Here is a 16666-nt window from a genome sequence, read left to right as displayed (position 1 = left end):
TTGATATGCCTAGGGGCATCTGCAGCTTCTGCTGATTAAAATGATATGCGGCATGCCTATATTCTGTATAGCATTTCATATGCAGATACAGCCACAGTCTCACACAGTATATAGGCATGCTGCATATCATTTTAATCAGCAGAATCTGCTTGTGCATCCTAGCCACATAGCAATGCAAATAAGATGCATTTTCATAAAAAAAGGTGCCCGACGTTAGCATTGAGGCAAGATTTATGAGGACACATCTGTATCAAAGCAGAGGCAGAGGTCACAGTGTTAGTGGAAGTGTGAGTGCTGTGTGCATGTGAGTGGGTTGGTTGTGCAGTAGTGTTCGGAATATGGGTAAGGAGCATTATGTGTGTCATGTAAAAATGCATTAATAATGTGCAACATATGTGTAAGGGGCACTATGTGTGTCATTATGTGTATAAGGGCATTAATAATGTGTGGCATATGTGTAACAGGGTACTGTATGTGTGTCATTATGTGTATAGGGGCACTAATAATGTGCAGCAAATGTGTAGGGGGCACTATGTGTCTTTATGTGTATAAGGGCATTAATAATGTGCGGCATATATGTAAGGGACATTATGTGTAAAAGGGCATTAATAAAGGTTGTCATAATGTGTAAGGCACATTATGTTTATAAGGACATTAATAATGTGTAAGGGGCATAACTGTGTGGAATTATGTGTATAAATGCATTACTATGTGGCGTTGCATATAGAAAGGGCACTACTGTGTCATCTAATGTGAATAAAGAGCAATAGGGTGTGGTGTAATGTGAATAAGGAGCAATTCAGTGTGATGTAATGTGAATAAGGGGCTCTACTGTGAGGAGTAACGTTTATAAGGTAAAGTGAAATTACTGTGTGATGCAATATGAATTATTGACACTATCGCATGATCAAATGTGAATAAAGTGGCAGTACTGTGTGGCGTAATTGGAATTGGGGTTACTATTGTGTGGTCATGCCCCTTGCCAGCAAAAACACACCCTTTTTGGGCTGTGCCCCAAATGTGCGAACTGTTCCTATTTAAAATATAGGGGGTACAAACACCAAAATAAGGACTGCTATGGGTGAGGGGTGATGGTGCTGGGAAAGAGGTGCAACCAGTGGTGGTGGTGCTAGGGGGCACCAGCCAAAATCTTGCCTAGGGCATCATATTGGTTAGGGCCGGCCCTGCCTGGGGGCTATTTAAGAGTCCACCAGCGGGTAGAATAACCCCATAGTGCTGGTCCCCAAGCCGCCCGGAGCACTGTCGTTCTGCAATGACTTTCGCAGATTGAACCAGGTATCTAAATTTGATGCTTATCCCATGCCACACGTTAATGAGATGATCGAGCAACTGACCCAAAACCAATACTTGACCACTTTTAACCTTACCAATGGGTATTGGCAGATTCCCCTCACCAAGGCTGCAAAGGCAAACATGGCCTTTTCCACCCCAGATAGCCTGTTTCAGTATCGAGTCTTGCCATTTGGTCTTCACGGGGCCCTTGCCTCATTCCAGCAGGCTATTAATAAGCTCCTCCAGCCCCACTGAAAGTACGTATCCTTATGCCTAGATGGCATTGTTATCTTCAGCGACGACTGGGAGTCTCATCAGGCCAAAGTGGAAGCCGTATTAAAGACTCTGCGCTTCCATGTCTTCACGGCCAACCCAGAGAAGTGTGCAATAGGTATGTGGGAGGCTAAGTACTTGGGGTACATGTTGGGCCAGGACCAAATCAAACCTCAGGTCAATAAGGTGGAGGCGGTTGCTGCCTGGCCAAGGCCTGAGAGGAAGACCCAACTCAGGGCCTTCTTATGCCTGGTGAGATATTACCGCAAGTTTGCCTCAAACTTTGCCACCAGAGCAGCTCCGCTCATTGATTGCTTTAAAAAGCAAAGACCGGACAAGCTTGTGTGGACGTTCCAGGTACATGAGGCCTTAAAAGTGCCATTGTAAAGCACCAGCATTGATAGCCCCTGACTTCGGGAAAAGGTTTATCCTGCAGTCGGATGCTTCGGGAACAGGCCTCAGAGCAGTGTTGTCTCAGGAGGTAGGGGAGGAGGAGAGACCAGTCCTCTACCTCAGCAGGAAACTACTGCCAAGGGAACAGCGATATGCCACGGTAGAGCAGGAATGCCTGGCTATCAAGTGGGCAGTAGAGACTCTGAAGTACTATATCCTGGGACAGGAATTCACCTTATTTACCGATCAAGCTCCCCTCCAATGGATGTGCTTAAATAAGGAGACCAATGGCCGGGTAACATGGTGGTTCCTTGCCCTCCAGGCGTACCGCTTCAGGGTACAGCTTGGAGCAGGAGGATTACAGGGCAACGCGGATGCCCTTTCAAGGAAGTTACTTTCCCCAGAAGGTGCAGAGCCCTGTGGGGTGAAGCTAAGGGGGAGGGGGGAATACTCGGAGAGAGGCCGACTCGAAAAGGGGTACACCTGCTGAGATTGGAGAGCAGGTATGTGTGCCAAAGAAGGACTCAGCTTCACCCTTAGGCTTGAAGCTAAAGGGAACGTTATGTGTCAGTCCAGTCCGTATGCCATCCCGGGTGTTTGAAGTACAGGGCACAATAATTTGGGTGCCACAGGCCAAAGCGAGCTGGGTTTTAGACCGGACCAGGAGGAAGCCCCTGGGGGAGTGTTAGGTACATTCAGGTCGTCTCTTTAATATTGTGTCAAAGATTATCTGGCAGTTGGAATTTGGAAATTATATTATTGGTTGCTGTTGATACACAGAAATACCCTGCAATTTCATACATGAGATCCCATCCATGGAGGTTCAGTCCAGGTGTTGGAGCAAGCGCTCCCAGCAATCAGGCACACCTGTAGCACACTTTTAGAAAGCTTGTTAGGGCAAGGGCTCACGGCTCCTGATGCTAACAAGTGGCCAGGCGATAGAGGGCAGGCCAGTGGGTTAGAGACAGGGAGCCTGAGGTTTGTGTATATGCAGTTTGTGGACCGGTGCCTGATTAAGGTATTCGGTAAACAAGGTCGCTTGTTACAATATATATATATATAAAATATACACACACATGTTTGTTCTATCACTGTTGTTCTGTTTGTAAAGCGCTGCGCAATGGAATATGCTGCGCTATATAAGAAACTGTAAATAAATAAATATTAACTAACACATTTCAATATACTGCTTCAATATACTGCCACACCCAGGATTCAAATCTATAACCTGTTGAATTCTAATGAAACACCCTACTAAGGGGGAGATTCAAATGTTTGAAAAGTCAGTTGGGTGTCTGTTTTTTCCTATCTAATAGACAGGAAAAAACAGACACCCAATCGACTTTTCAAACATTTGAATCTCCCCCTAAATGTCAAGTTAAGTTCCTAAATGTTGTATAGGTATTAGTGACAGAAGGGGTCAGGGTAGGAGACAGGGGCAGTCAGTATATGCTGGGCTTCAAAAAGGGGGGAAGCTGCAAGTGAAAGTAATTAAAACACATAATTGACAAGTGCTTCAAACAGCACCCTCTACCCTGCATCGCTATGTGCAGTGCCCCCTCCGCACACACCTAGTTACGGCCCTGTGTGAACACATCTGTATACAGATGGGTCCACAGTTATCTTGACTAGTTTTCTGCGCCTAAGCACAACCTGACATATTAGCATAAATCCTTCATCTATTGTTCTCAGCTGCAATACAATACAGAGAACAATACAGCAGGGGATTAAGTCATTACAGCAGGGGATTAAGTCCGACTAGCCAGTCTCAGTTAATCCTATTAAAGGTCAAGATAAACGTGGACCCATCTGTATTTAGTGGTAGCTCAGTGCACAGCCTGCCTCAGTGGCCACCCACGGGCACAGACAGCATACTGAGGGCACTACCACTTTTAGAACATGTTTACAGTATATCTGAAATTTTCTGTGCCCACACACTTTACTACACTGTTAGGATTTTATGCCTACATATATGATTATATCATCAGAGTCACCTACAACAGGCTATAAAACGATCTCACTGACAGCCCAGACTTTGCTCTGCCGAGGATGACATCACACAGACACCTGCTAGTGTATGTGCTCACACTTCTCAATAAGTTTCCAGAGATATTGCTCACTGTGTAGGACCTGCCTCTCGACCCGCACTGTAGCTCCGGGTCCCAACACTTCCACTTTCCTCACTGAGGACCGCACGGGGATGACATGCAATCTCTGTCTGCTGTAATATACACAGCGGGTAGCGCTGCAGCTGTCACTGGTAATGCACACACTGCCGACCAATTGGGGTAAGTGCAGATGGTGCGGCCACTTGACAACTGTGAGCTGTGCAATGCACTTTGTGGAACTTTGTGGTCAACGGTTGACCGAAAGTAACCTCACCGCTAACCACAAAGTTCCCACCATTGGTTACAATGGAGCGCATAGGCGCTACATTGTAACACTGCCGTGTGCTGCCTGTCATACACTACAGGAGCACACAGCCAATCAGGAGGGTGCCACAACGTGGCGCTCCCTGATTGGCTGATGGAACCCTCTTAGACAAAAGTCAGGGGGGGTTCCTGGCATTCGGGGAAAGGGGTCCCATGTGAAAACATGGGGCCCCTTTCAGTGCGAGGTCGGGTGTCCGTTTTGTTATTTTGCAAAGTACCAGGATTACAAATTGAGAAAAAGAGGAGCCATCTACACTGGATTTTGTGAGTATAATTTTTTCAACAGGTACACCATGGATTCTACATGGAGAAGAGGACCGACCCTCGTGTGAACATAGGTAAGTATGTGTATATGGAGGTGTGGATGTATGTATTAAACTTTTACTTTCAAGGTGTGTGTCTTCTGTTTTTATTGGGGTATTTTTTTAGTAGTAGTACTACAGGTACCAGCGGGCCCGGTTTTCCACCGCATGCTGGTACTTGTGGTTCTCCAAGTACCAGCTTGCGGGGGAGGCTTGCTGGGACTTGTAGTACTGCTACTAAAAACAATATTCATTTTTTGACAAAAAGGCTATCAGCCTCCCATCCGCAGCCCTTGGATGGGGGGGACAGCCTCGGGCTTCACCCCTGGCCCTTGGGTGGCTGGAGGGGGGGGGACCCCTTGATTGAAGGGGTCCCCACTCCTCCAGGGTACCCCAGCCAGGGGTGACTAGTTGGTTATGTAATGCCAGGGCCGCAGGGACCTAGATAAAAGTGTCCCCCGGCTGTGGCATTATGTATCTGGCTAGTGGAGCCCGATGCTGGTTTCAGAAATACTGGGGACCCCTACGCTTTTTGGCCCCCGTATTTTTGGAACCAGGACCAGGCGCAGAGCCCGGTGCTGGTTGTTTAAATATGGGGGAACCCCTATAATTTTTTTCCCCATATTTTTTCAACCAGGGCCGGCTCAAAGAGCCCGAGGCTGGTTTTGCGTAGGAGGGGGGACCCCACGCATTTTTTTTTTTTTAAATAACACTTTCCCACCCCTTCCCACTGAAAAACATGCACGGATCTCATGGATCCGTGCATGCCTATCCGAACACGGTAAAAAAAAGCAGGTCTGGTTTTTTTTAGCACTTTATCACGATTTGTATTTTAGCACGGCAGTGTTTGGCTATTGTCGGCAGTGTTTGTGATTTGCACTTTTTAGTAAATGACCGATTTCTACCAAATTCCAGGCGTATTTGACCGATGGTGTATTGATTCGTAATTTTTTCCTTGGACTTCCAAAATAATACGAATGCCCTCATCACTGCCGTGATTTGAGTTTAGTAAATTCCCGAGATGACACTTTGAAGAAAAAACATAATCTCGGTCAAAATCGGGACCTTAGTAAATATACACCTATGAGGCAACCCTTTCAGGAAACACCACAGCTAATTTTATACATACAGTAAATTATGGTTTACAGTAATAACTTTGACTCATTAAATAACAAAATATTTATTCAACCGGAACTTGATTTAACGATTCGCTCCAGCTGAAAAGAATCCTCCATTAATAACATGGATTGAAATAACATACATTGGAGTCTAATTGATAAAGTAGTCAAACATCGTAAATATGCATAAATATATATATAAAGTAAGTAGATATGAGCGGGATCCGAACCCTACCGAACCTCCCTACCCGAGTCCGGATCAGAGTCAGGCTCGGTTTTTCCCACCTGACTTGGAAACCAGAACGAGGCAGAACGTCATCATCCCGCTGTTGGATTCTTGCAGGGTTTGGATTCCATATAAGGAGCAGCGCTTCACCGCCATTTTCACTCCAGCATTGGAGAGTGTACAGAGAGGACGTCTCTCCGTTCTCTCAGTGTCCGTGTCTTGTGCTGCATCTGTCCAGTCACAGTGGTTGTGTCGTCTTGCTGCTGTACAGGGTGCTGTGTTGTGCTGCATCAGTTCAGTGGTGGTGTATTGTGCTGCATCAGTCCAGTCACAGTGGTATCCTCTGCTGCCATATGTCCAGTGCTGCTGCATAGGGTGCTGTGTTGTGCTGCATCAGTTCAGTGGTAGTGTATAGTGCTGCATCAGTCCAGTCACAGTGGTATCCCCTGCTGCCATATGTCCAGTGCTGCTGTATAGTCCCTTACAGTGTTGCAGTGTTGTCCTGCATCAGACCAGTGGTAGTGTCCTGTGCATCAGCCATCAGTCATTCCAGTGACCAGTCACAGTGGTATCCTCTGCTGCAGTGGCGGATCCAGGGGGGGGGGGCACTTGGGTCCGTGCCCCCCCTGTCATTTGTGGCCTCCGTCCCCCATCCCCTCCCGGCGCCTGCGCCGCACAGGGAGATGACGGGCGCCCGCTGAGATTGTGTTACCAGCGGGCGCCCGTCTCCCTGCACAGTGGCAGCAGGAGGCAGGAGCTCAGTACTGAGCTCCAGCTTCCGGAGCTGTCACTGTGCGGCATGCGCTATGGGAGAGACGTCATGATGTCTCTCTCATAGTGCTGAGGAGAGGACGCCAAGAGGAGGACTGCAGTGGTCTGGAAGCGGGAACGGGGCTGAAGTATGATGTTTTTTTTCTTCCTTAATGCAGCGGGGGCATCTAGTGGGGGCAAACTACGGGGGGACATTACTACTGGGGGGGCATCAACAAAGGGCTTTACTACTGGGGGGGGCATTACTACTGGGGGCAAAATTACTGGGGGGCATCTACTGGGGGCATTACTACTGGGGGGTCATCTATTGGGGGCATTACTACTGGGGGCAGCTACTGGGGGACATTTTTACCTGGGCGGCCATCTACTGGGGGCATTATTACTGGGGGGCATCTACTGGGGGCATTACTACTGGGGGGTCATCTATTGGGGGCAAACTCCTAGGTTGCATTACTACTAGGCGCAAACTACTGGAGGACATTATTACTGGGGGGCATCTACTGGGGGCAAACTACTAGGGGACATTATTATTGGGGGCCATTATTACTGGCGGCCAACTACAAAGGGGCTAACTACTGGGGGCATACTACAGGAGGGCATTACTACTGGCGGCATAACTACAGGGGCATTACTACTGGCGGCTTAACTACAGGGGCATTACTACTTGGGGGCTAAACTACAGGGGGGCCAAACTACTGGGGGCGTAACTACAGGGGCCCAACTACTGGGGGATAACTACAGGGGCCAAACTACAGGGGGCTAAACTACTGGGGGCTAAACTACAAGGGGGGCATAACTACAGGGGCTAAACTACAAAGGGGCAAACTACAGGGGGGCATTACTACTGGTGGCTAAACTACAAGCAGGCAAACTACTGGGGGCATTACCACTGGGAGGCTAAACTAAAGGGGGCGGGTGTAAACTACTGGGGTCATAACTGCAGGGGCATTACCACTGGGGGCATAACTACTAGGGCACTAAATGACTGGGGGCATTACTACAGGCAACATTACTACTGGGGGCAATACGGGCATTGCATAAGGGGCACCACTACTATTGGGTCTATATAAGGGGCATTACCAGTACAGTGGACATTGCATAATGAGCGCTACAACTGTGGGCATTGTATAAGAAGCGCCACCTCACATGCACCGAAGCCGCACGCAAATGTACTTTCCCCTTCCATGGTGCCCCCCCTATCATTTTCTTCTGGATCCACCCCTGCTCTGCTGTCATATGTCCAGTGCTGCTGTATAATAATAACAAGTCCCTTACAGTGTTGCTGTGTTGCCCTGCATCAGTCCAGTGGTAGTGTCCTGTGCATCAGCCATCAGTCATTCCAGTGACCAGTCACAGTGGTATCCTCTGCTGTCATATGTCCAGTGATGCTGTATAATAATAAGTCCCTTACAGTGTTGCTGTGTTGTCCTGCATCAGTCCAGTGGTAGTGTTCTGTGCATCAGTCAGTCCAGTGACCAGTCACAGTGGTATCCTCTGCTGCCATATGTCTAGTGCTGCTCTATAATAATAATAACAAGTCCGTTACAGTGTTGCTGTGTTGTCCTGCATCCGACCAGTGGTAGTGTTCTGTGCATCAGTCAGTCCAGTGACCAGTCACAGTGGTATCCTCTGCTGCCATATGTCCAGTGCTGCTGTATAATAATAATAACAACAAGTCCCTTACAGTGTTGCTGTGTTGTCCTGCATCAGACCAGTGGTAGTGTCCTGTGCATCAGTCAGTCCAGTGACCAGTCACAGTGGTGTCCTCTGCTGCCATATGTCAAGTGCTGCTGTATATCCAGTCCATTGTAGTGGTACTGTGTTATCCTGCATCAGTCCAGTGGTGGTGTCCCTGTGCTGCTGTATATGTCCAGTGGTACTGCCGTATATGTCTAGTGGTACTGCCGTATATGCCCAGTGATCCTGCCGTATAATTCCAGTAATCCTTCCATATAATTCCAGTGATCCTGCCGTATAATTCCAGTCATCCTGCCGCATAATTCCAGTAATCCTGCCAGATAATTCCAGTGATCCTGCTGTATAATTCCAGTAATCCTGCCGTATAATTCCAGTAATCCTGCCGTATAATTACAGTGGTACTGGCGTATAATTACAGTGATCCTGCCGTATAATTCCAGTGGTACTGCCGTATAATTCCAGTGGTACTGCCGTATAAATCCAGTGATCCTGCCGTATAATTCCAGTGATCCTGCCGTATAATTCCATATAAATCCATATAATTCCGTATAAATCCAGTCCATTGGTGCTGCCATATAAATTCAGTGGTGCTGTCCTGTGCTGTATATTATTTACTTCAAATAAAGGGGTTATTAATATTTAATCTAAATAATTTTTACATGGCTTGCCCTGTGTGGTGTAGGGGTATGCTCGCCTGTGCTGCATATTATTATAATAGCTTCAAATAAAAGGATTATTATCCAAATTAACTTTACAGGCTTTGCCGTGTGTGTGTATGGTTTAGGGGTACGCTATCCTGTGCCACTAATATTGTGCGTGTATTACATCTGGGCAAATTCCAGCACTTTCCATACTGTTTGTGCCACACACTTGTATCGCTTAGCTTAGTCATACAGCTCCCTCATTGCACCTCTTTTTCATCTTTGCATCATGTGCTGTTTAGGGCCTTTTTTTATATCTGCCCCCCTGTCTGACACTGCAGTGCCACTCCTAGATGGGCCAATTGTTTTTGTCGCTTAGCTTAGCCATACAGCTACCTCATTGCACCTCTTTTACTTCTTTCCATGATGTGCTGTTTGGGGCCTAGTTTTTTTTAAGTGCCATCCTCTCTGCAACTGCAGTGCCACTCCTAGATGGGCCAGGTGTTTGTGCCGCACACTTGTGTTGCTTAGCTTAGTCATACAGCTACCTCTGTCACGTCTGGCAGGGTTTGAGGATCCGGCAGCTGAGATTTGCCCGAGGAGGTAGCAGGCTGTGAATGAACCAGATGAGGGGGCTGGATATAGCTCCTTCGCATGGGACACGGAGCAATGAAGAACGTAGGCGGGGTTTGAGAGTCAATGGAAAGTATTTATTATGTACAGGGCTGAGGTAGAGAACTGAGGCTGAAGCACAATGGTTAAAGACGTGGCTGGAGGTGAAGAACTGCGGACTGTGATTTGAAAGACGAGACTGTAGATGATGAACTGTGGAACTGTGGATGGTAGTTGAAAACGTGGCTGGAGACAAGGACTGTGGACTGTGGTTTGGAAAACGAGGCTTGAAGATAATAATCTGCAGGCTGTGGTCAGTGGTACAAAGGCGTGGCTGGTGAAGGAGATCTGTGGAGTGTGGCTTGAAAGACGAGGCAGAAGACCCGGGGCCGACTGTGCCCAAAGAGTCTTACTGGACCGGGTTTTCCAGGAGCGCTTCCACAGGCAGTAGCAGGCAAGAAACGGCAGGGCTGCAGCAGCAACAGAGAACCGACCAAGCAGGATCAGGAGGAACCAAGATACAGCAGGAATCCTGGGAGCACAGGCTAAAGCACCTACAACAGGGTTGTAACTTGAAGCACTGGCATCCCTGTCCTAAACCAGCCCCCTTTTATAGGGAGAGCTTCCCCTGGATTGGCTGGAAGAAACAGGAAACATGAACTATGCTTAAAACTTGGTCTCCAACATGGCGGCGCCCAGTAATGCAGACCTTTTTGCAAAGCCACATTGCTCACTGCCCCTGGTCTCCAAGCAACGGTTCAGCGAGAGCGACCCGCTGTAGCGGCGTCCCGCCGTCATGAGCGGACCCCCTCACCGCCGCTACTGCTGCCCACGGATCCGGCGCAGCAGCCCACCTCCGCCGCTGCCCGCATAACGCCAAGGAAGCCAGCCCCGCGGCCCCAGCGTACCGGTAAGACTCCGGACGCTGACAGTACCCCCCCCCTTTGCGGGTGGACTCCGGACACCTATGTGGTTTAGTTGGAAACTTGGCATGAAATGTCCGAAGAAGCCTTGGAGCATGGACATCCTCTGCACCTACCCAAGATCTCTCCTCTGGCCCATACCCCTTCCAATCAACAAGGTACTGGATGCGACCATAACGTCTGCGAGAATCGAGGATCTTGTGCATCTCAAATTCATCTCCATGTGCTGATTGGATCTTGGGTGATTTAGGCAGAGCTGCTCTGAACCGATTAAGTACCAGTGGTTTTAAGAGAGAAATATGACATGCATTAGGAATCCTTAACTGCGGAGGTAATTTCACTTTGTAAGCCACAGGATTCAACACTCTTTCGATTGGGTAAGGCCCAATAAATCTGGGAGCAAACTTTTTTGTAGGAACCTTTAATCATAGGTTACGTGTGGAAACCCAAACCCGATCTCCTACCTTAAGGCTTGGTACAGCTTTTCGTTTCAGATCTGCATAGGTCTTATATCTCTTGGATGTCTTGAGCAAAGTCTTGTGAACTTGTTTCCAGGCTTCAGTAAATTGACAAAGTGTTGACTCTGCGGCCGGAACCTCGAGCGTAGGCAGAAGTTGGAAGTCAGGAACTCTTGGATGGTAACCATAATTAATGAAGAATGGAGAAGATTTTGTGGCAGAGTGATAAAGATTGTTATGGGCAAATTCTGCGAACCCGAGGAAGTCCAGCCAGTCGTCCTGTGAGGAGGACATGAATAACCGCAGAAAAGTCTCCAGATCCTGGTTCACTCTCTGTTTGACCATCCGTTTGAGGATGATATCCTGAGGAGAAGTTTAATTTCACGCCAAGAGCAGAACATAGGGATCTCCAAAACCTGGCCACAAATTGAGGACCTCTATCAGACACGATTTCCTGGGGTAGACCATGGAGTCGAAAGATCTCTGTTATAAACAATTTTGCCAACTGGGATGCAGATGGAAGATTAGCCAGAGGAACAAAGTGTGCCATTTTAGAGAATCGGTCAACTATGACCCATACGGTGTTCCGCCCACCAGACATAGGTAAATCTGTAATAAAGTCCATAGAAATATGCGTCCATGGTCTTAGTGGTACCGGCAAAGGATGGAGTAACCCGGCTGGTGGACCTTTGGGACTTTTATGCTGGGCACATTTTGGACAGGCAGCTACGAATTCCTGAACGTCAGTCCTGAGATGAGGCCACCAGTAGAAGCGCTGAATGAATTTAAGTGTCTTATGACCGCCCGCATGGCCCATAAAGGAGGAGGAGTGAGCCCATGTAAGAAGTTTTTTGCGAAGATTTGGTGCAACGAAGATCTTCCCTGGAGGAGGAAGTGGAGAGGAATTAGTTGCAGAAAAAGAGGTGGATTCCAGGATAAATTGCTCTTTTGAACGGTCAGAGGGTTCTTCTGAACTTAGGGAGCGAGATAATGCATCTGCCTTTTTGTTGAGGGAACCTGGTCGGTAACTGAGTTTAAAATTAAAACGGGTAAAGAAGAGTGCCCATCTTGCTTGGCGTGGGTTCAGACATCGGGCTGACTGTAGATACAGGAGGTTCTTGTGATCCGTGGTCACCGAAATTGGATGCTGAGCTCCCTCCAACAAATACCTCCACTCCTCAAAGGCCAACTTAATTGCCAGTAATTCCTGTTCCCCAATAGCGTAATTCTGTTCAGCGGGGGAGAATCTTCGCGAGAAGAACGCACAAGGATGGACCTTCTTGTCCTCGAAAAGCTGGGATAATACTGCTCCTACTCCTACAGTAGAGGCATCAACCTCCACCAAGAACGGACGGCTGAGATCGGGTTGTCGAAGAACTGGAGCAGTCGTGAAGGCCTCCTTTAAAGATGAAAAAGCTTCCAAAGCCTCCAGAGACCACTTGGCAGGATCAGCTCACTTCCTAGTTAATGCGGTTATAGGAGCTATGACAGAAGAATAATTTTGAATGAATCTTCGGTAGAAGTTAGCAAACCCCAGGAAACGTTGAATTCCTTTAAGGGTTGCTGGAACTGCCCAATCCTGAATCGCCTGGACTTTAGCGGGGTCCATCTGTAACCTCTGCCCTGAAAGAATGTAACTGAGGAATGGAATCATGGGTACTTCAAAGGTGCACTTCTCTAATTTACAGAATAACTGATTCCTTCGTAAACGAGTTAACACTTCTTTGACTTGTTCCCGGTGGGTCTTCAGATCCCTAGAAAAAATGAGGATGTCATCCAGATACACTACCAAGCAGTCATGGAGGAGACCTCTGAAGATTTTGTTAACGAACTCTTGAAAGACAGCTGGGGCGTTACATAGGCCAAAAGGCATTACCAGGTATTCGTAATGGCCGTCGCGGGTATTAAATGCCGTCTTCCATTCGTCCCCTGGGCGAATACGTATAAAATTGTAGGCCCCCCGTAAGTCCAACTTAGTAAATACAGTAGCTCCTTTAACACGGTCGAACAGTTCTGGAATCAGAGGTAACGGATATCTGTTCTTAATTGTTATGTCATTGAGACCTCTATAGTCAATACAGGACCGCAACCCCCCATCCTTCTTTTTGACGAAGAAAAACCCTGCTCCGGCCGGAGATGTAGAAGACCTGATGAACCCTTTCTCCAAGTTCTCCCATATATACTCCGACATGGCCTGTGTCTCGGGAAGTGAGAGAGGGTAAATTCGACCTCGGGGAGGAGTCTTACCAGGTACTAGCTCAATGGGACAATCCCAAGTACGATGCGGAGGTAAGGTGTCCGCCCCATGCTTACTGAAAACATCTTGAAAAGATTGGTACTCCACAGGAAGGCTGGAAGGGTTGGAAAAACAGAGAGGTCTAACTGAAGGTAAACAGTTCTGAAAGCAGTCTTGTCCCCAAGAGAGAACATCCATAGTTTGCCAATCAATGTGGGGATTGCGTCTGATTAACCCTAGGATTAGTTCATGAGAGGCTTTAGGAATTACAAGGAAAGAGATTTCTTCTGAATGGAGAACTCCGACCTTCATCTTGAGAGGAATAGTACGATAGGATATAATACCCTCTGGGATATAACTTCCATCCACTGCGGTAACAGAAATGGTCCGATCCAAAGGAACCGTTTGTATTCCAGATCGTTTGACCAGAGCTGACGTAATGAAGCTTTCGGCGGCTCCGGAGTCGAGTAGTGCAGGGATGAGAAGAGAAGAAGAAGGGAGCTCCAATTGGGTTAACAGGACAGACTCTTTCTTGGTATGTAATTCTGAGAATTCTCCTAGCTTGACCTCTCCAGCACAAACTAGGAGCGGGCGTTTCCCGGACGTAGACTGCAAGTTTTAACAAAGTGATCAGATGCACCACAATACAGGCAGAGGTTCCCTTGTCGCCGTCTCTGACGTTCTTCATTGGAGAGGTGGGAGCGATTAATCTGCATGGGTTCTTCCACAGTTGGTGATGATGGTATTGGTGGAAGAACAACTCTAGGCTTAGGGCGATCTGACCGCAACCTCTGCATACAGCGTTCTCTGTACCTCAGATCTAACTTATTGCATAAAGAAATTAGTTTATCCAACTTATCAGGTACGTCCTGAGTTGCGAGGTCATCTTTGATCTTTTCGGAGAGACCGCTCCAGAAAGCTGCAATGAGAGCCTCCTCGTTCCAGTTCAGTTCTGATGAAAGGGTGCGAAACTGGATCACGTACTGACTGACGCAGGCGCAGGATCTCCAATGAGGCGGTAGAAGTCCTGCCCGGTTCGTCAAAGATTCTTCGAAAGGTGGCCATGAATTCTGGATAGTTAGATAAGATGGGATCCATCCTCTCCCACAAAGGTGAAGCCCATTCCAACGCTTGCCCGGTAAGTAAAGAAATTATATAGGCTACTTTGGTTCGTGCTGATGAGAAGTTGGCCGACTGTAGTTCGAACTGGATTTCGCACTGGTTAAGAAACCCGCGGCATTGTTTTGGATTCCCATCAAATTTACTGGGAGGTGGCAAATGCAAACGTGGAAGTGGTACTGGTACAGGAGGAAGCGGGACCGGAAGTGCCAATGTGGGAGCAGCTGTAGATACTTGAGGGGCCGTCATGGCAACACAGAGAGAATCGAGACGTTCGGACATACTCTGCATGAACTGCACGATTTGAGATTGTGTGGCCTCCTGCGTACTTAAACGAGACCAGATATCTGCAGTTGAAGCCCCTCCTGAGGCCTGATCACCCGTCGAATCCATTGGGCCAGTGCTTACTGTCACGTCTGGCAGGGTTTGAGGATCCGGCAGCTGAGATTTGCCCGAGGAGGTAGCAGGCTGTGAATGAACCAGATGAGGGGGCTGGATATAGTTCCTTCGCATGGGACACAGAGCAATGAAGAACGTAGGCGGGGTTTGAGAGTCAATGGAAAGTATTTATTATGTACAGGGCTGAGGTAGAGAACTGAGGCTGAAGCACAGTGGTTAAAGACGCGGCTGGAGGTGAAGAACTGCGGACTGTGATTTGAAAGACGAGACTGTAGATGATGAACTGTGGAACTGTGGATGGTAGTTGAAAACGTGGCTGGAGACAAGGACTGTGGACTGTGGTCTGGAAAACGAGGCTTGAAGATAATAATCTGCAGGCTGTGGTCAGTGGTACAAAGGCGTGGCTGGTGAAGGAGATCTGTGGAGTGTGGCTTGAAAGACGAGGCAGAAGACCCGGGGCCGACTGTGCCCAAAGAGTCTTACTGGACCGGGTTTTCCAGGAGCGCTTCCACAGGCAGTAGCAGGCAAGAAATGGCAGGGCTGCAGCAGCAACAGAGAACCGACCAAGCAGGATCAGGAGGAACCAAGATACAGCAGGTATCCTGGGAGCACAGGCTAAAGCACCTACAACAGGGTTGTAACGTGAAGCACTGGCATCCCTGTCCTAAACCAGCCCCCTTTTATAGGGAGAGCTTCCCCTGGATTGGCTGGAAGAAACAGGAAACAGGAACTATGCTTAAAACTTGGTCTCCAACATGGCGGCGCCCAGTAATGCAGACCTTTTTGCAAAGCCACATTGCTCACTGCCCCTGGTCTCCAAGCAACGGTTCAGCGAGAGCGACCCGCTGTAGTGGCGTCCCGCCGCCACGAGCGGACCCCCTCACCGCCGCTACTGCTGCCCACGGATCCGGCGCAGCAGCCCACCTCTGCCGCTGCCCGCACAACGCCAAGGAAGCCAGCCCCGCGGCCCCAGCGTACCGGTAAGACTCCGGACGCTGACAACCTCATTGCACCTCTTTTTCTTCTTTGCATTATGTGCTGTTTGAGGCCTATTTTTTAACTCTGCCATCCTGTCTGCCACTGCAGTGCCACTCCTAGACGGGCCAGATGTTTGTGCCGCACACTTTTGTCGCTAAGCTTAGTCATACAGCGACCTCGGTGCAACTTTTAGGCCTAAAAACAATATTGTGAGGTGTTCAGAGTAGACTGAAAATGAGTGGAAATGAATGTTATTGAGGTTAATAATACCGTAGGATCAAAATTACCCCCAAATTATGTGATTTTAGCTGTTTTTATGGCTTTTTGCGCCCCGGGCGGCAATAGGGGCGTGGCTTCATACAGGGGGCGTGGTCAGTTACGCCCCCTGTACAGTAGCAGCGCCGCTGAAATGATGTGCGGTGCGCGATGACGTCATCGCGCACCACACAGCAAAGGTCCTCTCCACGAAGGGAAACTAGACGCTATGCGTCCAGTTCCCTTCGTGGAGAGGACCTTTGCTGTGCGGTGCGCGATGATGTCATCGCGCACCACACAGTAAAGGTCCTCTCCACAAAGGGAAACTAGACGATAGCGTCTAGTTTCCCTTCACAGCGGGCAGCGGCAGCGGGACAGTGCGGGCAGCGGGGGGCACAGCAGCAGCGGATCTTGCCATGGTGCGGTGCCCTTCGGATGGCGCCGGCGCCCTACGGAAGGCGGCACCCCGGGCAAAAGTCCTGCTTGCCCGTGGCAAGATCCGCTACTGGCAATAATATACAAGCAATTTCAAACTTGGG

This window comes from Pseudophryne corroboree, chromosome 10 (assembly GCF_028390025.1).
Source record: "Pseudophryne corroboree isolate aPseCor3 chromosome 10, aPseCor3.hap2, whole genome shotgun sequence".
Taxonomy (NCBI): Eukaryota; Metazoa; Chordata; class Amphibia; order Anura; family Myobatrachidae; genus Pseudophryne; species Pseudophryne corroboree.
This window is presented reverse-complemented; position numbering follows the sequence as displayed.